General features: G+C 42.7%; 2 protein-coding genes across 4 annotated transcripts in view; both read left to right on the top strand.

Annotated features, from left to right (window-relative positions):
- The window catches only part of LOC126213211 (ankyrin-1-like), a 415927-nt gene that overhangs the window by 158034 nt on the left and 236416 nt on the right, over positions 1 to 21477 (top strand). The gene's annotated exons all lie outside the window — the stretch shown is intronic.
- Positions 1 to 21477, top strand: part of LOC126213214 (ankyrin repeat domain-containing protein 54-like) — a 120957-nt gene that overhangs the window by 12822 nt on the left and 86658 nt on the right. Inside the window, exon 1 of one of the 3 annotated variants that reach the window (XM_049940854.1) lies at positions 7272 to 7367. The exons of the other annotated variants lie outside the window; for them this stretch is intronic. The gene's annotated coding sequence lies outside the window, so the exon portion shown is untranslated. Of the gene's footprint in view, positions 1 to 7271; positions 7368 to 21477 lie in introns of those variants that run through there. 3 annotated transcript variants of the gene reach the window in all.

The raw sequence follows: 21477 nt of genomic DNA, 5'->3' as shown, positions 1-21477 counted from the left end.
GTACGACATATAATGTCGCTGCAAATTAAATTTCGTAAAAGAATTCAGCGTTTTGTGACATACTAAACATTTTGCAACACCATCTTTTTCTCTAAACAGATACAATTCCCCCCAATTGGGGTTGAACTGCGAAAGCATGGTTGGGGTTAGACAACGGCGACTTCACATGATTCTTAACCAGCGAAATGACCTTGCAGCTGCTTGCGAGCACGTGCCTGAGCAGACGCGAGTACTCGCGCTCAAAACCGGCCAGTTGTTAAGCCCTGATCTAGACGTACCAGGGTACCCATATCACTCCAACTGCAAACACCCCACACCACTACAGAGGCTCCGCTAGCTTGAACAGTTCCCTGCTGGCATGTCCATGGATTCATGACGTTGTCCCCTTACCTGTACGCGTCCATAAGCTCGATACAATGTAAAACGAGACTCGTCCGACGATGTGACATGTTTCCAGGCATCAGAGGTCCAATGTCGGTGTTGACGGGCCCAGGCGAGACGTAAAGCTTTGTGTCGTGCAGTCATCAAGGGTACACGGCTCGGCCTTGGGCTCCGACAGCCCATATCGGTGATGTTTCGTTGAATGGTTCGCACGCTAACACTTGTTGATGGCCGAGCATCGAAATCTGAAGCAATTTGCGGAAGAGTTGCACTTCTGTCACGCTGAACGTTTCTCTTTAGTCGTCGTTGGCCCCGTTCTTGCAGGATCTTTTTCGGACCACAGCGATGTCAATGATTTTGACGTTTACTCAGATTCGCAGTATTCACAGTACACCCGTCAAATGGTCGTACGGGAAAATCCCAACAATCTCGGAGATGCTGTGTCCAGTCGCTCGCGGGCCGACTATAATAGCACTTTCAAACTCACTTAATGGTTGATACCTTCCCACTGCAGCAACAGTAACCGATAACTGTACCAGACACTTGTTTTATACAGGGTGTTACAAAAAGGTACGGCCAAACTTTCAGGAAACATTCCTCACACACAAATAAAGAAAAGATATTATGCGGACATGTGTCCGGAAACGCTTAATTTCCATGTCAGAGCTCATCTTACTTTCGTCAGTATGTATTGTACTTCCTCGATTCACCGCCAGTTGGCCCAATTGAAGGAAGGTAATGTTGACTTCGGTGCTTGTGTTGACATGCGACTCATTGCTGGTGATGTCTTGATTGGGCCCCATGTTCTTCCACCTACGCTCAATGGAGCACGTTATCATGATTTCATACGGGATACTATACCTGTGCTGTTAGAACATGTGCCTTTACAAGTACGAGACAACATGTGGTTCGTGCACGATGGAGCTCCTGTACATTTCAGTCGAAGTGTTCGTACGCTTCTCAACAACAGATTCGGTGACCGACGGATTGGTAGAGGCGGACCAATTCCGTGGCCTCCACGCTCTCCTGACCTCAACCCTCTCGACTTTCATTTATGGGGGCATTTGAAAGCGCTTGTCTACGCAACCCCGGTACCAAATGTAGAGACTCTTCGTGCTCGTATTGTGGACGTCTGTGATACAATACGCCATTCTCCAGGGCCGCATCAGCGCATCAGGGATTCCATGCGACGGAGGGTGGATGCACGTATCCTCGCTAACGGAGGACATTTTAAACATTTCCTGTAACAAAGTGTTTGAAGTCACGCTGGTACGTTCTGTTGCTGTGTGTTTCCATTCAATGATTAATGTGATTTGAAGAGAAGTAATAAAATGAGCTCTAACATGGAAAGTAAGCGTTTCCGGACACATGTCCACATAACATGTTTTCTTTCTTTGTGTGTGAGGAATGTTTCCTGAAAGTTTGGCCGTACCTTTTTGTAACACAATGTATAGGCGATGCCGACCGCAGCGCCATACTCTGTCTGTTTACATCTCTCTGTATTTAAATACGTTTGCCTATACCAGTTTCTTTGGCGCTTCAGTGTATAATTGTAAGTGGAATGTAATGAACGCTGCAAAGGCTTAAAAGTTCGACATTCGTTTGGAAACACCCGTTAGTACTAATTTTCTCCAATCAGCCTTTAATTAGTGAGGATAGTACTCTTCTCTGTTTGAAAACAGAACTCATCTTATCTAGCCCGTGGAAGGATTTCTCTACGATCAAATACATTCCCCTGGGAGTGGGAATGGAACGCCAGTGCGGAATCCACAGAAATAACCTCTCGGATGTTCTCTCCCTATGCGATGTCTGGGTCGGAGTGGGTCCACACAACGCGAACGTCACAACTTGCGCCGTTTCGCTGTCACTGTCAGACGTAAAGACTCTACACACTGTGGCAGTAAGATTGCTCGCACAAGCAAGACGCTAGACTGATGGGCTGCACTTTCCCAGATCCCTTTTAACAAAATTCAAGTTTTGCTAGCGCCTTCCCTGATACTGGTCTTGCGTGACCAGAACATTTCACATCATTTCTTAGTATTACCTGTCGATACTTACAAATTGTGATCTTCTAAAAGTGATGTTGTGATGCATTACAGTTGTTCTTTTCTTCTTTTTAGAGGCTTTTTCTTACACTTGCTCACATTTAAAAAGGGCTACCAGTATTATGAGAAGTGGCCGGCCGAAGTGGCCGTGCGGTTAAAGGCGCTGCAGTCTGGAACCGCAAGACCGCTACGGTCGCAGGTTCGAATCCTGCCTCGGGCATGGATGTTTGTGATGTCCTTAGGTTAGTTAGGTTTAACTAGTTCTAAGTTCTAGGGGACTAATGACCTCAGCAGTTGAGTCCCATAGTGCTCAGCCATTTTATTATGAGAAGTAAAAATTTTCTCCACATCTTAGCCGGCCGGAGTGGCCGGAGTGCGGTCGCAGGTTCGAATCCTGCCTCGGGCATGGATGTGTGTGATGTCCTTAAGTTAGTTAGGTTTAAGCAGTTCTAAGTTCTAGGGGACTGATGACCTCAGAAGTTAAGTCCCATAGTGCTCAGAGCCATTTTTCTTCCTCATCATACTGATTTTCCTTTTGATCGTCCAATGACGTACTTCTGTAGACGATATGCAATTTTAGTGTTGCTGACATTAACTGATAAATCGTCATTCACTGTAATGTACTGTGTAATTTTCAATGCGATAGGGTCTGCAGCTGCGATGAATTTTTTTGTAAGATTTCATATGCCTTCATCTGCCATTCTCTTTATTTCATGTACGATTTTACAATTTAGGCCTAAGGCCGTTTTCAGATATCTAAAACGGAAGCATTATACATTGGATACATTAGTGGCACTTGTGATTTTGATGTAGGAACAAGTCATATCTGTATATATACCTTATAACTTACTTTATGGGTGATTTTTTAGAGTAAATTATGCCATGCACGTCGTTGCTCCTATGATTCGATGTTATGCTCATAAAATAAATCAGAGATGTTTTACACTATTTTAGAAGCACGTTACTTTCGAGCAGTTGTTGCAAAGCTCTTATATATAAGACTCGTGTTTTAACGTACTTAACACTACGAAGGTTACAATTATTTTAAAGAAATTAGTTAACCAAGCCGCATATGCTTTTGTTCTCAATCATCATTCGTCATTGGTGTAAATATCACTGTAATTTCTTTGAAATAACTTATAAATATTTGTTCTTTTATTGTCGGAGCACGTCACTTTAACCAGAGACAAAAACGAAATACACAAAAATAAAGTCCTTGTATGGCCATTATTTCCGATTAAATTCACCAATACAAACTTATACACTAGTTGCAGAACCACTAACAATCTACAGCGATTATTCAGACACATACCACATAAACCAGAACCGTTTTCACAATCAGGAATCTACAAAGTTAACTATGTAGAATGCCCAAAATTTTATATACGACACACAGGAATAAAAGTCAGTACATAATTTAAAGAAAACACGACAGTAAGCGACAATAAACCATCCACAGTTGCTGCACACTTGAAGGACAGCAACCACAAAATAGCTAATATAGGTGGATCACTTCAAATATTACATAATTTAAATAAAGCAAAAATCATGGGTGTAATGAAAGAAATTGAGATTTACATCCATCTAAAAGATCAGTCAGGCAGTGTATTATTTTTACCAGTTCTCCGACGATGCGTTACAGAACCATAGAATGTAAAATTATCGCTACACTCATTATTAAATATTACTGTAATGCGAAACGTCACCCAACCATAAAGCACTTGACTCTGACAGTTTTCGATACTGTTTCAATAGAGTACAGTTATAGGTTTCATATATAAGATCTTTGTACCAACTATTCAATAATGACGTGCTCCCACAATAAAAGAACAAATATTTACAACTTATTTTAAAGAAATTACATATAATCATATTTACATCAACGATGAAGGATAATTAAATATAATTGAGAACAAAAGCATATGGAGGTTAATTAATTAATTTCTGTAAAATAATTGTAATATTCCTAATGCTAAGACCATCAAAACATGGGTCTTATATACACACATCAAAAAAGTTTTGCATCACCTCGGTTCCGAGAGCTCCGGAACCTGTACCGAAAATTGGAATAGAGATCAACATAAACACCATTTCCGCCCTTTTTATTGCTCATGAAAACCACACATTGCATGTTGTACCACCATACAGCGAGACCTTCAGACGTGGTGGTCCAGACTGCTGTACACACCGGTACCTCTAATACCCAGCAGCACGTCCTCTTGCATTGATGCGTGCCTGTATTCGTCGTGGCATACTATCCACAAGTTCATCAAGACACTATCGGTCCAGGTTGTCCCACTCCTCAATGGCGATTCGGCGTAAATGCTTGGTGGGTCACGTCTTCCATAAACAGCCCTTTCCAATCAATCCCAGGAATGTTCGATAAGGTTCATGTCTGGAGGACATGCTGGCCACTCTAGTCGAGCGATGTCATTATCATGAAGGAAGTCATTCACAAGATGTGCACGACGGGGGCGCGAATTGTCGTCCATGAATGCCTCGCCAATATGCTGCCGACATGGTTGCACTATCGGTCGGAGGATGGCATTCACGTATCGTACAGCCGCTACAGCGCCTTCCGTGACCACCAGCGGCGTACGTCGGCCTCACATAATTCCACCCCAAAACACCTGGGAACCTCCACCTTGCTGCACTCGCTGGACAGTGGAGTAAGGCGTTCAGCCTGACCGGGTTGCCTCCAAACACGTCTTGACGATTGTCTGGTTGAAGGCATATGCGACACTCATCGGTGAAGGGAACGTGACGCCAATCTTGAGCGGTCCATTCGGCATGTTGTTGAGCATATGTGTACCACGCTGCACGGTGTCGTGGTTGCAAAGATGGACCTCGCCATGGACGTCGGGAGTGAAGTTGCGCATCGTGCAGCCTATAGCGCACAGTTTGAGTCGCAACATGACGTCCTGTGGCTCACAAAAAGCATCATTCAACATGGTGGCGTTGTCGGCAGGGTTCCTCTGAGCCATAATCCGTAGGTGGCGGTCATCCGCTGCAGTAGTAGCCCTCGGGCGGCCTGAGCGACGCATGTCATCGACAGTTCCTGTCTCTCTGTATCTCCTCCATGTCCGAACAACATCGCTTTGGTTCACTCCGAGACGCCTTGTTGACAGCCCTTCCTGGCACAAAGGAACAATGCGGACGCAATCGAACCGCGGTATTGACCGTCTAGGCATGGTTGAACTACAAACACGAGCCGTGTACCTCCTTCCTGGTGGAATGACTGGAAGTGATCGGCTGTCGGACCCCGTCCGTCTAAGGCGCTGCTCATGCATGGTTGGTTACGTCTTTGGGCTGATTTAGTGACAGCTCTGAATAGTCAAAGGGACTGTGTCTGTGATAACAATATCCACAGTCAACGTCTATCTTCAGGAGTTCTGGGAACTGGGGCGATGCAAAACTTCTGTTGTTGTGTGTATTTCGAATATGATTCATAAAAGTGAGCAGAGTTCGGGGAATAGACTCCAAAAGCTCTTTCCACAGTGGAAAATGCAGGAAGATCTGCAGCGGATAGGCACTTGGTGCAGGGAGTGGCAACTGACCCTTAACATAGACAAATGTAATGTATTGCGAATACATAGAAAGAAGGATCCTTTATTGTATGATAGCGGAACAAACACTGGTACCAGTTACTTCTGTAAAATATCTGGGAGTATGCGTGCGGAACGATTTGAAGTGGAATGATCATATAAAATTAATTGTTGGTAAGGCGGGTACTAGGTTGAGATTCATTGGGAGAGCGCTTAGAAAATGTAGTCCATCAACAAAGGAGGTGGCTTACAAAACACTCGTTCGACCTATACTTGAGTATTGCTCATCAGTGTGGGATCCGTACCAGATCGGGTTGACGGAGGAGGTAGGGAAGATCCAAAGAAGAGCGGCACGTTTCGTCACAGGGTTATTTGGTAACCGTGATAGCGTTACGGAGATGTTTAATAAACTCAAGTGGCAGACTCTGCAAGAGAGGCGCTCTGCATCGCGGTGTAGCTTGCTCGCCAGGTTTCGAGAGGGTGCGTTTCTGGATCAGGTATCGAATGTATTGCTTCCCCCTACTTATACCTCCCGAGGAGATCACGAATGTAAAATTAGAGAGATTCGAGTGCGCACGGAGGCTTTCAGACAGTCGTTCTTCCCGCGAACCATACGCGACTGGAACGGGAAAGGGAGGTAATGACAGTGGCACGTTAAGTGCCCTCCGCCACACACCGTTCGGTGGCTTGCGGAGTATAAATGTAGATGTAGATGTAGAGACGTTCGATTGCCACCTTAGTCGACAGTCTACAGCATACTTTATGCTATGGCTTGTGTACATTAGATTCTTATACGTCTGTTCCTGGAGATGTACACACTCACTGATGTAAAATATTTTAATTGTTCCAGGGAAGTCTCCTACTGTGAATGTGTGATCCCCCAGAATTACAGACGGCGAATGAACATTGCCGTGGAACAGTATAGGAATATGTATTGACGTAATGGATAGTTAATACCATTCATCAGTGGATAGTATCACTTTAACGTTGCAAAATTAAGCGTTTTCAAGGACGACCACCAGATAGAACTATCGATGAGAAATCATACCAATGCTGACATGTTTACAGCCTTTGTTGTTTGAACTGTAGGTAACTTTAGACAACATTATTACCACATCACGTGACGCCTTCATTTCGTCTGCTGTTGCTGCTATGTGCTGTGACACCTTACCCATTTGCATGTTGTCTCACGATTGGGTGAGCTGTTCATTTGAGAGTTGGCAACACTCTCTTAGGATTTGAAGGTTGGCTACAGCGCGCATACACAAGCTCTGGAATCTAAGATATTGTTGTCGCGCTTCGCAGCGCACGGATTAACCAGTGGCAGTTTGGAAGCCAGTGTAGGAGCCCGCCTGCTGTGGTGCGCACGTGACCGCCGGCAGCGACACAGGATTTGGTACGGAGTTGATATTTTTTATAATTTGCAGCGCGCTTATTAATTTAAAGAAAGGGGTTTGGCTATGTGCATAGCAGCAGACGGTAATTTTGATAATGATAGCAGTTGAATTGTTAAGGAAAACCATTGTTAGGTGAACAGATTAAGTATTGATTTTTGTCATTGATTTCTTTTGTAATTGTCAGGGAATTGTTTCACTATGTATTTAATTGAGAAGTATTTCAGTCTGTCTCAAGAGTTTGATTAATTTGTAATGCCACTGGAGGCAGATTTACATACGAAGCAATTGCTCAAAGAGCTTATAGCGTTTTATTAACTGAATGAGAAAGAATCGTTTTCAGAATATAGTTTTTGAAAAAAGGGATTACTTGTTTGGGTTATCATTTATCGAGTTTAGATTTGAGCAAACCCTTTCTCTTGAATTATATGTAGTTGTAGTAAGCAGCAGCAGCCGCAGCAACAGCAGGGGCCGCCATACAGAACATGCATTGCACTCAGCATGAATAATAGGTTTTTTTATGTTTTTGTTAAATAATGGAATGCAGCAGATCAGGCAGTGGAAGTAGAAAGACCAACTAAGTTATTTGTTGCGCACAGGACCAATAAAATAAATAAATAAAGTTTAGGCGATCTCTGTAATAGTAAAGTTAACAAGAGTACAAGCACGAGATTTTGAGTAGAAAACACGAGATAAGAAGATAGAGCTCGCGACTTTCACATTGATTGTTATTTATAAAATTCTTTGTAACTTTAAAAAATATACAAGGTGTTGCAAAAAGGTACGGCTAAACTTTCAGGAAACATTCGTCACACACAAAGAAAGGAAATCTGTCTAGATACAAACGTACCGCGCCACGGCTATTGCCCCGTGCTAATTCATACATCAAATGGGGATTTGCCAACTCCGCATTTGTAAACATTGCACTGACTGCAAAACCACGTTCGTGATGAACACTAACCTGTTGATGCTACGTACTGATCAATTGGGCCAACTGGCGGTGAATCGAGGAAGTACAGTACATACTGACGAAACTAAAATGAGCTCTAACATGGAAATTAAGCGTTTCCGGACACATATCCACATAACATCTTTTCTTTATTTGTGTGTGAGGAATGTTTCCTGAAAGTTTGGCCGTAACTTTTTGTAACACCCTGTATAAGTGGCACACACCGGCCTTTTCTGCCAGTTCATCACAAGAATAAACAAGGTGATGATAATTTGTGGAATTACTGTGTCTGTCGTTAACTTAAGAGAGGGCAGTGCGTGTGTACTACAAGTCAAGTTCGCTGATGTGCCTACTATTAATTTCTGTTTAGTAAGTGCACAACTTCGGTGTATTCAAGAAAATGACAACATAACCTAGACAGTCCTTATTTTGTTATAACAATTCAGCTGTAAGATTATGGGTTCCAAGAGGATGACGAGCGATCTAAAACCACTTATTCCATGTTCGAGTGGCTGAAATCAGGAAATATTTGTGAAGTGCTAATAGGAAAGACGCACCAGTTTAAATGCACTTGTTCCCCACGCAGCTTATACTTCAGCTATGTGACACTCCTCATAGATTTAACTTACTGCCGCAAGTGTTTCACAACGATTAAGATCTTTTTCTGTATCAGCTTGGGCATTACGATGTAAATGCTCGGTGCCAGACTGATGGTCCTCCACCCTTTAAACTGGACCGTGTTGCTTGTAAAATGAAAAACAATAAGTAGTCTCTTCTTCATAGAATGGAAACCAAAGGTCTTTATCAAGACCTCACCTTGTGATTGTATCAATCAACATAGAAGGATTGTCTGTTGCCAAAGAAGAACTCCTGCAACATATTGCCAAGGAACCTAGGTGTGATATTTTATGTATACAAGAAACCCATCGAGATGACACCATGAGAAGACCAAAAATCCTTGGGATGAAACTGGCAGTTGAGCGACCCCATAGACAATATGGCAGTGCTATCTTTGTGAGGAACGATATAGCTGTTCTCTCTACCTCACTTACAGAATTCAACAATATTGAAATACTGTCTGTAGAACTGAATGGTTGTATTGTGTCGTCAATTTACAAACCCCCAGGAGCAGATTTCCAATTTTCACCTACAGACAACTACGCCAATCAACAAGCTCACTTTATTGTTGGAGATTTCAATAGTCATAGCAGTGTTTGGGGTTATGTTGAGGACGACAGTAATGGTGAAGCAGTTTTGACTTGGGCTGATACCAACCATCTTAATCTTGTCCATGATAATAAACTCCCACCATCTTTTAACAGTGGGCGTTGGAAACGTGGGTATAACCCCGACTTAATTTTTGTTAGCGAGAACATAGCTCACCAATGCAGAAAAACTGTTCTAAATCCGATACCAAATACTCAACACCGCCCCATAGGCTGCCAAGTGTTTGCAGCCATTACTCCTAGAATCACATCATTCCGAAGGCGATACAATTTCAAGAAAGCAGACTGGCAGAAGTTTGCTGATCTCCTTGACTCAGAAGTTTCACGCATAGAACCCTCAGTTTCCAACTACGATGAGTTTGTAGAAGCCGTGAAAAGATGCTCAAGACTCTCAACTCCCAGAGGCTGTCGAGTTAACTACATACCTGGCTTGACAGAAGAATCCGTGAAGCATCTACATAACTATATCCAACTTTTCAATGATAATCCTTACAGCATTGAAACCTTAACTGCTGGCCAAAATTTATCCTCAGCCTTAGCCAAATCCAAAAAAGAACGATGGATAGAGTTACTCGAGAACCTTGATATGTCTAAAAGCAGTCAGAAAGCCTGGCAGTTGCTGCGACGCCTGAACAACGACCCTGTCCACAATCATGGCCATGCAAACATTGCACCAGATCAAATTGCTCATCATCTAGTTCAGAATGGAAGGGTCAATTGTTCTAAAGATAGAACAAAACTCAAAAGAGAACCTGAACGTGAAAACAACCATCTATCAAATGACTTCATCTTACAAGAACTCAGAACCGCAATTCAGAAATGCAAAAATGGTAAAGCGCCTGGTCTAGACGACCTAATGATTGAGCAAATTAAACATTTTGGTCCCATCACGGAAAGATGGCTTCTGCAATTCTATAATGGTTGTCTGAAGCGGAAACAGATCCCTGCCATCTGGAGGAAAACTAAAGTTATTCCCTTACTAAAACCTGGAAAGGGTGCAGCTGATCCCAAGAACTACCGACCGATTTCGCTCCTTTGCCATTTGTATAAAATCTATGAAAGAATGTTGCTAAATAGACTCACTCCCATTGTTGAAAAACAACTCATACCTCAACAAGCAGGTTTCCGACCTGGAAAGAATTGTACAGCACAAGTCCTTAATCTGACTGAACATATTGAAGAGGGATATGAAAAAGGATACATTTCCGGGGCTGTCTTCGTGGATCTCACAGCAGCATATGACACCATTCAACATCGACAATTATTGCGCAAAGTCTACTACATCACTAGAGACATTAATTTCACCAGAACTGTGCAGACACTTTTGGAAAACCGGCGATTCTATGTGGAGTTCCAAGGAAGAAAGAGTAGATGGAGAAGTCAAAGGAATGGCTTGCCTCAGGGTAGTGTCCTTTCCCCCATATTGTTCAATATATTTACAAATGACCAGCCTCAACCTTCTCTTACAAAGAGTTTCATCTATGCAGATGATCTTGCCTTAGTCACACAAGCCAGAGATTTTGACACAGTAGAAAACCAGCTTACTGTTGCTCTCAAGGACCTATGTGAGTACTACAGAGTCAATAACTTAAGACCGAACCCTGCTAAAACTCAAGTTTGTGCCTTCCACCTACGCAATCGAGAGGCCTATAGAAAACTTACAGTGTTTTGGGAAGATCAAGAGCTTGAACATTGTTTCTACCCCAAATATCTGGGTGTCACCTTAGATCGAACGTTGACCTACAGAAAACACTGCACTAACACTAAGCAGAAAGTTGCTGCTCGTAACAACATCCTGCGGAAGCTCACTGGCAGCGTTTGGGGTGCAGATCCCAAACTACTAAGAACATCAGCCTTGGCCTTGTGTTATTCCGCAGCTGAATACGCATGTCCTGTATGGTACAAGTCATCTCATGCAAAGCAGGTTGATGTGGCCCTGAACGAAACCTGCAGGACAGTAACGGGATGCCTCAAAGCTACACCTATTGATAAACTCCATAAACTAGCAGGTATTGCTCCTCCAGACATAAGGCGTGAAGTCGCAGCCAAACTTGAGAGGCATAAAGCAGATCATAACACCGATCACCTGCTACATGGATACCAGCCACCAATTAGTAGACTCAAATCTAGGAGGAGCTTCATGAGAACTACTACACCCCTCACCGGTCGGACTGGAGCAGCCAGACTATCTCAGTGGACAGCAAAATCTGACAGTAATGATTGGATGACTCCTTCTGAGACCCTTCCTCCTGGTGGAAATCAAGTCTGGACAGTGTGGAAGTCTCTAAATCGGCTCAGGAGTGGCGTCGGACGAACTAAGGACAATCTGTTTAAATGGGGCTTTATGAAGGAATCTTCCACCTTGTGTGACTGCGGAGAAGAACAGACAACCAAACATTTAATTAACTGTCCTAGATGTCCTGTATCATGTTCCACACAAGAGCTTGTTGATGTTTCAGACAATGCTGCTGCCGTTGCACAATTTTGGGCTAATACCGTTTAGTTTGTTCTTTTATGATTTGACCTGATTTGTTATATTGTGTATATTGTAAATATTGTTGTAATGTTTTTGACTCGAAATAAATAAATAGTCTCTTCTTCCTCAGTGTGGGTAGACGTTTACCAGGTCAGAGCCCGTTGTCGCTAGCTCGACCAGTATGATAATCGTGAGTCTATTACAGTGTATGTTGTTTATCGCAGAGCGACTGTCTCAATGGGCACGTCGACGTGACACTCGTTCAATGGTCTTCGACTCAGGTGCGATCCAGGGAGGCAATACTTACACCTCTGGCGGGGCAGTGCCTGCGGTGGTGACTTGGAGTCTGCATCTACATCTCTATCTACATGGATAACCTGCGAATCACATTTAAGTGCCTGGCAAAGGGTTCATCCAACCACCTTCACAGTTGTTGTTGTTGTTGTGGTCTTCAGCCCTGAGACTGGTTTGATGCAGCTCTCCATGCTACTCTATCCTGTGAAAACTTCATCTCCCAGTACCTACTGCAACCTACGTCCTTCTGTATCTGCTTAGTGTATTCATCTCTTGGTCTCCCTCTACGATTTTTACCCTCCACACTGCCCTCCAATACTAAATTGGTGATCCTTTGATGCCTCAGAACATGTCCTACCAACCGATCCCTTCTTCTTGTCAAGTAGTGCCACAAACTCCGCTTCTCCCCAATTCTATTCAATACCTCCTCATTAGTTATGTGATCTACCCATCTAATCCTCAGCATTCTTCTGTAGCACCACATTTCAAAAGCTTCTATTCTCTTCTTGTCCAAACTATTTATCGTCCATGTTTCACTTCCATACATGGCTACACTCCATACAAATACTTTCAGAAACGACTTCCTGACACTTAAATCTTTACTCGATGTTAACAAATGTCTCTTCTTCAGAAACGCTTTCCTTGCCATTGCCAGTCTGCATTTTATATCCTCTCTACTTCGACCATCATCAGTTATTTGGCTCCCCAAATAGCAAAACTCCTTTACTACTTCAAGTGTTTCATTTCCTAATCTAATTCCCTCAGCATCACCCGACTTAATTCGACTACATTCCATTATCCTCGTTTTGCTTTTGTTGATGTTCATCTTATATCCTCCTATCAAGACGTTGTCCATTCCGTTCATCTGCTCTTCCAAGTCCTTTGCTGTCTGACAGAATTACAATGTCATCGGCGAACCTTAAAGTTTTTATTTCTGCTCCATGGACTTTAATAACTACTCTGAATTTTTCTTTTGTTTCCTTCACTGCTTGCTCAATGTACAGATTGAATAACATTGGGGAGAGACTACAACCCTGTCTCACTCCCTTCCCAACCACTGCTTCCCTTTCATGTCCCTCGACTCTTATAACTGCCATCTGGTTTCTGTACAAATTGTAAATAGCCTTTCGCTCCCTGTATTTTACCCCCGCCACCTTCAGAATTTGAAACAGCGTATTCCAGTCAACATTGTCAAAAGCTTTCTCTAAGTCTACAACTGCTAGAAACGTAGGTTTGCCTTTCCTTAATCTAGCTTCTAAGATAAGTCGTAAGGTCAGTATTGCCTCACGTGTCCCAACATTTCTACGGAATCCAAACTGATCTTCCCCGAGGTCAGCTTCTACTAGTTTTTCCATTCGTCTGTAAAAAATCCGCCTTCAATTATTCCAATCCCTAACAGCGCGCGGAAAAATCCGTACGAGCTCTGATATCTCTTTTATTTTATTACGATGATCGTTTCTCACTATGTAGGTCGGCGTCAACAAAATATTTCCCCATTCGCAGGAGAAAGTTGGTGATTGAAATTTCGCGAGAAGATTCCGCCGCAACGAATAACGCCTATATTTTAATGATGTCCATCTGAAATCCTGTATCATTTCAGTGACATTCCCTCCCCTATTTGGCGATAATACAAAATGTGCTGTCCTTCTTTGAACTTTCTTGATCTACTCCGTCAGTCCTATCCGGTAAGGATCCCACAAATTTTCTGTGTGTTCCTTCCAATTTAAGCTGATCGTAATTGTAATTGGTAGTTATTTAGCTGAATTTACGGCCTTTAGATTTGACTGCTTTACCATGTAGCCGAGGTCGGCGGCAGCTCCCGCCATTTTTATGTCACACGACTGGTTAATATCATGAGCTTGAATATAAGAACCACAGTTACCTTTCTGATTCCCCTGGGTGATGTTGATTAATTCCAGGTGGGTCCCTGGGGTAGAGGAAGTGGGCTCACCAAGGATCCCGGGTGTTTGAAATCAGTAACCGTGAGATAAGATATAAGAACATAGGCTTCCGCTGCCAGTGTCATAGTGATTAAAATTCTTATGGGTATTATGCCGCGTTATTGCTAAAAACTAATAACAATAATAAACTAAAACCAACGTTTCGGCCGAATTGCAACGGCCTTCCTCAGGGCACGCGCCCATTGCAATTCGGCCGTAAAGTCCGTTTCAGTTTATTATTGTTGTTAGTTTTTAGCAATGACGCGGCATAATACCCAGATGAATTTTAATCACTGTGAGATAATATGGTTGTCTTCAGTGTTACGTAAACATCGGTAGTTGAAACACCCAATATTGTCGATAGTAATTTAAAAAGCTATCAATGTAATGATTAACTATCGATTGTATTGGGTGGGTATTTCAAACGAAAAATAACTTTTTAACAATATTTATTGCTTAAAATACAACACTACAAGATATGCAAATTTTGTTTTGTAAAAAGTACGGTGTTCAAATTCTTGTCCTCTAGCCTGTTGTTTAAGATACAGTATTAAAGGATGCACGTAAGGTGTTTAAATTCTTCTCCTTTAGTCTGTTGCGTTTTTAAGAAATTATTTATCTCGCCTTGGAGAAAACCCTCTCTGCAGGAACTGAAGACGCTGGCACAACAAAAATTTACTGGCCATGCCACGCAACATACTACTAGATTTTTTTTACAGTATTCTCATACAGAAGCATGCTTGTCTGTTACAAATTTTTCAAAATACTGCTGTAGGTGAATTATGGAATCACCAACTGGTGTAACGACATCGACGTTACGCTGTTGTTACTTGGGCAAAAAATGTAGGTCATCGATTTCAAACTGAGAGACCTAGCAGTACTCGTAATAACACTGCTCATGGATGTTGTTTCAGGTATTACTCGTATAGTTGATGCGATGACAGCATTATACTCTTCCTAACGTACTTGTGCAGCGTTCTCTGCCTCTTAAAATGTCCTGAAACACGTTTTTTAAAACCTAGGATCTAATAATGTCACAAAAATATTAACAGTCAATGTGTTAAATGGTTTCACTCTTTCATTGCTTGATTTAATCAAGGAATCCAGAACACTTGGTCTTTCATTAGTTGTTAAGGTCCCTTACGAGCCTAAAACTTCGCAGCAATACTTCGTGTAAGAGGTATAACTACGGAAGCAGTGATGTATGACTCCCCTGAGAGTGTTGTCGTTGCGCGACTTCAAAAGGTTCATCAAGATCTAAAATCCCTTGTACAGCTAGGGCCGGTATTACACCATCAAATTTCTTTGTTTGTCAAAGATATTTGATGGTGTAATAGGGAACTTTGTCAAATGTCGTCCAATATTTGATCAAATCTAGGGCCTCGCTGTAGATTTGATCGAAGAAGTCGCTTGTCTTCTGTTCACTGCAATGTGACATGTTACCACATGGAGCGCTAGCATCACTGCATTCTGTCGTCTGTAGTGTTTTATAAACATTGCGGGTAAATACAATTGGTGTGTGCCGACAACCACAAAATTAATAGAGATGTATGAAGGTGATGAGGCGCTTTACAACGTGAGGCACGCTGAATACAAAAATAGATTACGAAGATTGGAGACCTGACCTAACCTAACCTAACCCTCTTTTGTAGCAAGGGATCGGAGTGTTACAGTGAGCCTGTCTTCTGCAGATGTAGCAGTTCTTAAGTGAGTACTGTGCTTTGTGATATGAGGAAACACTTCCTGAGCACATACTGAAACGTATGCTCATCCATTCTTACGTAATTGATGTACGACTTGACGTCCTCCACTATAAGGCCACTTAACTAGTTTTGTTGAATGCTTTTATCGTGTCGTCGTAAAACCCACGGCTTCACCCAGCTATGTTTCCATTTTTCCTCCCCGCTTCTCTTCCGCATATGTACACAGCGCAATTGTGGTACACGCAACTGCTGCGGTTAATAAGTTGTTGTTGTCAGCCATCTTGAACTTTGACGAAAAATATGATGACAGTGTAATGCCCCTTCCAGCGCTACGTCAAAGATCTTTGTCAAATATATTTGACGGAATATTTGATCACATCTTTGATCAAATCTTTGACAAAGAAATTTGATAGTGTAATACCGGCCTAAGTAATTTTCTGCTGTGAGGGCACGCCTTGTATTTGAACTTTCATTGATGGCAATCTCAGACTCACTTCCTACTTCCAAAATTGTTTTGAGCGCATGGCTTGAGCTGTTCCATCGAGTCCGCACCTCTTGTATCAGTCTCGGTTCTTTTATGGTTTGCTGTTTTTTTTTTAACATTGTGCAGTTTGTCACTGGCTAGTGTAGAGTTATGAAAGAAACTCACAGTAGCCTTTGTGTTCAATAACATTTTGGAAAATGTACTACTTTGTAACAGTGTTGATGCAGTGGTCAAAACAGGGTGAATCTCGAATCCTTAAGATTTAGGCAGCTTTTTCGTGACTGCAGCGTTGTCTGTAACCGCTACCACTGTCTTATCACGGATATTATATTCTAGCAAGATTTGATTGATAACCTGAAACAAGGAATGTAATGTTAAAGCAGCCTGCCAGTATGTCCGAAATGTTGTATGATATTGTCAAATAATTTCTTTTTTCAACGTCTTGTTATCTGAAAAATTGCTTTCCTATATACAAAAAAATAATTCTCATAAAAATTGGGGCAATATATTACTTGTCGATGTTACGTTGAGCTTCAGCGTCTCAGAAGCACGAGGAAAGCAGGAACAGGAAGAGGAAGCAGAAGAAGAGGGAGGTCACCGTAAGGAAAAGGGATGCGAGAGGTGAAGTGTTTACTGGTCTGTCACGCAATACTGCTACCTTAGGTGGGTATGCGTGCTGATGAAATGCAGCAGATACGGTATAAACTGATCATGGGAATAACAAGATTTGAAGAGATCAAGGGCTGCTTCTTCACTCATAACGTTTTTTTTTTTTTTTTTTTTTTCAGTTGAGTTGACACTCGGTGCAAAACAAAAGGGCCATCACACTACTGCAGTGCTACATCGCTGAAATCGGCAGCACTTGTGATCTTGGTTCAATCGACATAAAGTGTAAATTTTGTTGGGTGTTTCGTCTTTCGTTGGGGGAAGCACACGGAGCGGTATAAAGAGCAGAATACGGTATTAATGTAGGATAAAGGAAGGTGCGGCGAGGGACAACAGTGGTGGCTCCTTCACGCATCATACCGATTCCCATAATGTACCCGCGCCGCTAAGAGTTCGCATTTGACAGAACTTGGTAGACAGCGTTTCGTCGGCTTCACTATAGCGGCTTTGCAACAGCTTCCATTACACAGTAACTGAGAGTTTTCCATTACCACTGGAAAGATCCGATTCAGTTAGTAGGGCCTATATTTACAACTTGCTATGGTTAGTCTTTTTTGGCAAATACATGCGTTAATACTGACGCTGTTTTATAAGCACCGAAAGTTTTAATTCTGTTCCGATTCGCTAATACAATGGAACCACTTCCGTATAAACCACCACAGAAGCCGTTGTTTATGTACTCGGAAGACACCAAGACAGTAATTGTAACGCCGCTGCCAGCTGACTTTGCTGTGTTGTATTAAATTTGGTTCAGACGGTGTCGGGGTTCGGGTTCGTTTCTCACTTGTTCGTATGCTATCACACAAACTCTCAAGTGAAAACTATCGGCGCGGAAGTAACAATGTTTTGAGAAAGCGTACTATAGACACATCAAATGTACCTCATGATGCCAATTGAGGAGCTACTCGACCGAAAAGTAGCGGCTCCGGTCAAAGAAAACCGTCTTTGCGACCGGGACAGCGGTGTGCTGACCACACGCCCCTCCTATCCGCATCCTCACCTGAGGATGACACGGCGGTCGGATGGTCCCGATGTGCCACTTGTGGCCTGAAGACAGAGTGCTTTATGTCCAAATGTGTTGCTTATTTGTAGTAATGCATAAGAAAATATATTAAGCCTGTTGTAACGCAATTATTCAATGATTTGTTAAGGTTGGCAGTGTCCGTAAACAGAACACAAATGACACAACGGCTTCAGATTTCTGTCGGCAATAGGGGTGAGGGAGAGGGGGTCGGGAAAGTGACGGATGAAACTTCAAAGAAATAACTTAAAAGTTACGCCCATTTGACGTACACCGACATGTACCGAACACAAGAATGAAACGAAACTCACCATGGCATTGACGAGTTAAAGAAAGAAAAATTTAAAAAAAATGTTAGTTACATTTGCATAGATTCTGCGTAGTCATGACCTGCAGTTTTTGTCACTTCTAATATGGATGAAACTGATTTATCGTCTATAATAAAGTGGCAAGTCAAGGGCAGTATGCTTTCATTCGCGTTGCACCCGTCGGTTGTAACACTAAAAGAATTTACGTTTTAGAATGGCTTCCTTTTATTTATTTTTTATCTCTTCCTATAGTTTTGAGATCAGTAAACTTTTAAGTGTGCTTTTATCTGGCAGCTCAAATCTGCTGTCTAAGGCTTAAACAATTTTTTGCAAAAACTTACATTGTATGATCAATTTTTTGCTAACCTTGATGGTCGAAAGTTCGTTCTGTACGGTAGGATATCGATAGCAACCATTTTTGCATAAAGGGAATCAAGTTTTTTTTTCCTTTTTTTTGAACTGGCATCGTAGAACTTACTTCTGTTAAAATAATTTTTTATAGATCTTCTCGATTCTTTTGGTTGTACCTCATGCACTTGATCTAGCTCACAAGTTGATTCCTCGCCTTTCTATTACTAATTCGTCGATAGTAGTTATTCACGATGCTTTCTTTTTAGTGGTCTCTTAAATTCAATTCCCTGATCATGTTTATAATCTTTAATGCAGATGGTACACTTTACAAACTGGCTATTCTCCCAACTTTCTTGAAAAAATTCCACACGGATGATTGATTTTTACTGTTCATTCCCGGCGGGGTCAGGGATGTTCTCTGCCTCGTGATGACGTGTGATGTCCTTAGGTTAGTTAGGTTTAAGTAGCTCTAAGTTCTAGGGGACTGATGACCATAGATGTTAAGTCCCATAGTGCTCAGAGCCATTTGAACCATTTTCTACGGTTCATTTTGAAAACACTAATAAAAAAACTCTATTTACGTACCTCTTACATAAGCAAAATAATCTTGGAAGCGCGAATTTCCTCAGCCAACAGAGACCATCGGTGGCGCGCGAGAAGTTTTGATCTTTTCATGCCGGCACCATTCGGCACTCTTGTTCGCTACTGTGCTGTTGGGTTGCCCCACTGCTCCCAAAGACGGCGATTCAACAGTTGTGGCACTATAGTTGCGTGATGAAGAATAACCCTGTTGCTGCGTGGCGTTTAAATAAATGAATGACGAAGAAGCCATTGTTGGCACATTGAGGTCACTTCGTACGATACGCCGTAGAGCCAGAATTCCTCCTCGTGACACTCGAAAAGTTATTAATCAGGTTGCAGAAAGACTTAAACTCGAAAAAATGGGAGAAATGATAATGGTGAGCTTATTGACCCGCTGCACAACTCTCAGACAACGGGTTCCAGCATTAACGGGCAAGAGCTTGACCCTTCTGCGTCTGCGATTCCAAATGGCATCGTTAAGTATTCCTGGCTTTTTTGAGCTTCCCAATGCTTCAATGATACCGTTAGCAATCGCTTCACGTAGTTCCAAGTTTGGCCAACAGATCACAGTGGCGTTTGCTTTCGTGACTCGCCGTCTGTTTGAAGTGCAGAACAGAGAAGTGTCGTGAGTTGTGCCACTGCATCTGTGAGTGAACAATAACTGCTGTGTTTACTTTTATTCTATGTACAATGAAATTCTTGGTTATGGAACTAACTTTGCGTAGTTCCTCAAGGGCAAGGGAACAAAGTACGGTAAGTTTACAATAGTTATGAATGCATTTTTTTAGTAATTACACTACTGGCCATTAAAATTGCTACACCAAGAAGACATGCAGATGATAAACGGGTATTCATTGGACAAAAATACTAGAACTGACATGTGATTATATTTACACGCAGATTGGATGCCTAGATCCTGAGAAAACAGTACCCAGAACAACCACCTCTAGCCGTTATAACGGCCTTGATACGCCTGGGCATTGAGTCAAACGCAGCTTGGATGGCGTGTACAGGTACAGCTGCCCATGCAGCTTCAACACGATACCACAGTTCATCAAGAGTAGTGACTGGTGTATTGTGACGAGCCAGTTGCTCGGCCACCATTGACCAGACGTTTGCAATTGGTGAGAGATCTGGAGAATGTGCTGGCCAGGGCAGCAGTCGAACATTTTCTGTATCCAGAAAGGCCCGTACAGGACCTGCAACGTGCGGTCGTGCATTATCCTGCTGAAAAGTAGGGTTTCGTAGGGATCGAATGAAGGGTAGTGCCACGGGTCGTAACACATCTGAAATGTAACGTCCACTGTTCAAAGTGCCGTCAATGCGAACAAGAGGTGACCGAGACGTGTAACCAATGGCATCCCATACCATCACGCCGGGTGATACGCCAGTATGGCGATGACGAATACGCGCTTCCAATGTGCGTTCACCGCGATGTCGCCAAACACGAATGCGACCATCATCATGCTGTAAATAGAACCTGGACTCATCTGAAAAAATGACGTTTTGCCATTCGTGCACCCAGGTTCGGCGTCGAGTACACCATCGCAGGCGCTCCTGTCTGTGATCCAGCGTCAAGAGTAACCGCAGACACAGTCTCCGAGCTGATAGTCCATGCTGCTGCAAACGTCGTCGAACTGTTCGTGCAGATGGTTGTTGTCTTGCAAACGTCCCCATCTGTTGACTCAGGGATCGAGACGTGGCTGCACGATCCGTTACAGCCATGCGGATAAGATGCCTGTCATCTCGACTGCTAGTGATACGAGGCCGTTGGGATCCAGCACGGCGTTCCGTATTATCCTCCTGAACCCACCGATTCCATATTCTGCTAACAGTCATTGGATCTCGACCAACGCGAGCAGCAATGTCGCGATACGATAAACCGCAATCGCGATAGGCAACAGTTCGACCTTTATCAAAGTCGAAAACGTGATGGGTCGCATTTCCCCTCTCTACACGAGGCATCACAACAATGTTTCACCAGGCAACGCCAGTCAACTGCTGTTTGTGTATGAGAAATCGGTTGGAAACTTTCCTCATGTTAGACGTTGTAGGTGTCGCCACCGGCGCCAACCATGTGTGAATGCTCTGAAAAGCTAATCATTTGCGTAT

The sequence above is a fragment of the Schistocerca nitens genome, chromosome 11, assembly GCF_023898315.1.
Source record: "Schistocerca nitens isolate TAMUIC-IGC-003100 chromosome 11, iqSchNite1.1, whole genome shotgun sequence".
NCBI classification, from domain to species: domain Eukaryota; kingdom Metazoa; phylum Arthropoda; class Insecta; order Orthoptera; family Acrididae; genus Schistocerca; species Schistocerca nitens.
Note: the sequence above shows the minus strand (reverse complement) of the source record. Positions and strands in the feature narration are given on the sequence as shown.